General features: G+C 37.8%; 1 pseudogene; it reads left to right on the top strand.

The window, feature by feature from the left end:
• Positions 1-759: 759 nt before the first annotated feature.
• On the top strand, positions 760-2071 carry LOC101562171 (annotated as a pseudogene).
• The last annotated feature ends 404 nt before the right edge of the window (positions 2072-2475 follow it).

The raw sequence follows: 2475 nt of genomic DNA, 5'->3' as shown, positions 1-2475 counted from the left end.
TTATTTATTTATTTTTTGTATTTTAAGGAAGAGTCTTCAGGGTGTTCAGGGTCTCACTACTAGATCAGACTCGTAGTGATCCTCCTGTTTACAGCCTCCCAAGAGCTGGGATTACAGGTGCACACAATCATGCCCCATGTTAATTGCCGTCTCAGTGCACCCTGGGGACAAGGCCAGCACAGCAGTCCTAGGGATCAAACTCCCAGGCCCGGTGCCTGTTTGCAGGAGCTTTCATTCTCTGAGCTAAAATTGTTTTATTTCTAAGAGCTGCTTATGATTACTACGTCCAGCACATGTTCAGACTTAAAGAGTGGTTGTACTGACTCCTTATTCTTGTATGTGCCTCTTTATTTTCTGTGTCTTTGTATGTGCCACAAGCTTTTGTTCAAATTGAATGTATTATGTATACATAGGGTAGCAACTCTGAATACTGGCCACTATTCCCTTAATTTCATTATTCCCTTAATATGTATTCTTATTTGCTTGTTTACTTTTTTTATTCATGTAATGCTGCCTGTTCCAAGGAAGTATATTTCTCATTAGTGAGTATCCTACGAGTTTTGTTCTCGAAGATTACAATAATGAATATGTGCATATGTAATCTGAATCCCATCTTCTGAATATTAGTGGTTCTATTATTTTCCTGAGTGCCTCTTTCCCTGTTCTAACTAAGTATCTGTCTTGTCCTCTTATATTGGTAACATACACAAAAGGTGCCCCCAGCGATTGCTGTCTGATTGCTTTTGACAGTGCTCTGCGATGGAGCTCTTCCACAGTCCGATTCAATTACAGTTGGACCCTTTTCAGGGTAATCTTTGAGGCCAGGCTTTGAGGTTTGTTCCAACCCCAGGAATGCTATTCTTTAAAAAAAAAATTCTAGTTCTTTTTTATTACATTTGCATTACATAATGAATGCAGTCCTTTTGAGAGTTGGTACGTGGACACAATACATTTTATTCCTTTTCTTCAGCCCATTTCCTTGAACTTCCTCCCTCCTTTTTCCACCTCTTGATTCCATTATCATATGAAAAATAAATCAAGCTATTTCTTATTATCTAACTTTTATTTTTCTTTTTATGTTTTTAGGTTTCTCATAGGAAAGAAATTGTACAGAACTTAGGCATGTGTGGTGGGTTTGTCCCCTAAAAATGCATCTATTTTGCTACAAATAATGACTTTATTCTTCTTTAGGGCAGAATATTATTCTATTGTGTATAATTATCTTGCATGCTTTATCTATTTATCTGTTGGTAGACATATAGGTCACTTCCTTTTTGGCTGCCTATTGCATGAATTTTTCTTATTAAACATCTAGCTGGTGTGTTATTGTATTTTTAATTTCAGGCAGGTTCAGGAATCTGACATTTTACTCCCCGTTAACATCTGGCAGAATATCCACACTGTTGTCTCAAGTACTTGAGGGTGCCTAGGAACTCCTTGGCACTGTGCTCTTGGCCTGCACAGTAAGAAAAGTGGAAAGCCACCATAACAGGACAATGAGAAAGGAGGACAAAAAGAATGAGCTGTGGTGGACAAGGTGTTTTTAATCAAGGCTTATGCAGAGTCTTAAAATCAGGGTCCACAGAACATTCTGTAAAGAAACAGGAAACTTGATACTTATTGCTATTATGTAGGTATCTCGAACATACTATGATGTTTTGATGACATCAAAATGGGACACTCATTGAAAGTAGTATCCTTGTTCGTAGCAGAACAGGTGGCAGGAAATACCTTCACCGTAGCCATGCCTCTCATTTCTCTTGTTAATAACTTCTTGAAGTGTGGCTTGAATGAGCTCGAATTGTGCTTCCAAGTGAGGCTCACCAGATACCTCTATGAGAAATGTCTTCAAGCTTTCACGTACTATGAAATGGGAAATCTGGACAACAGAATGATAGTGAATCCAGACCAGCTGCTTACCCAACATGTAGAAAAGTTTTGTAATAGCATAGTGGATTTACATTCAAATCTTAGTAAGCCATTTTTAGACATAGTTTTGCATATATTCAAGTTAACAAGTGCAGTTGGAGCTCAGGGCCAAGGGAATATGCTGGCCTGCTCGTTTATCTGACTAGATTTAGGATGACAGTAACTGAACAAAAGCATGAACGTGAACATTGGTACGTTAATTCCCGGCTCATCACAAACAGTGAAGAAATTGCCTTTTACAGTGGGAATAAAAGAGAAAAGCAGACAGTCTACTCAGTCTTCTGAAAACTGGTGAGCACCTACACAATTTTATTTTGTTTCAATTTTCCATTGGTTTCATTGATATCATAATTGCCAAATACATTGACGCGAACACCTTGAGTACTGCCTGCATATGGATGGCAGAGGCAATTATGAATTCAAACAGATCACAGAAGATACAGTTGAGTTTGGCTCTTAGAGAAATCCAGAGAACTGTACCTACTTCAGTGAAACAAAATAATAGCACAATACATTTAAAAATACAAAGTACATTGTAAAAAATTA

The sequence above is a fragment of the Octodon degus genome, unplaced genomic scaffold (genome assembly GCF_000260255.1).
Source record: "Octodon degus isolate 3935 unplaced genomic scaffold, OctDeg1.0 scaffold00209, whole genome shotgun sequence".
In the NCBI taxonomy this organism is placed as follows: domain Eukaryota; kingdom Metazoa; phylum Chordata; class Mammalia; order Rodentia; family Octodontidae; genus Octodon; species Octodon degus.
Note: the sequence above shows the minus strand (reverse complement) of the source record. Positions and strands in the feature narration are given on the sequence as shown.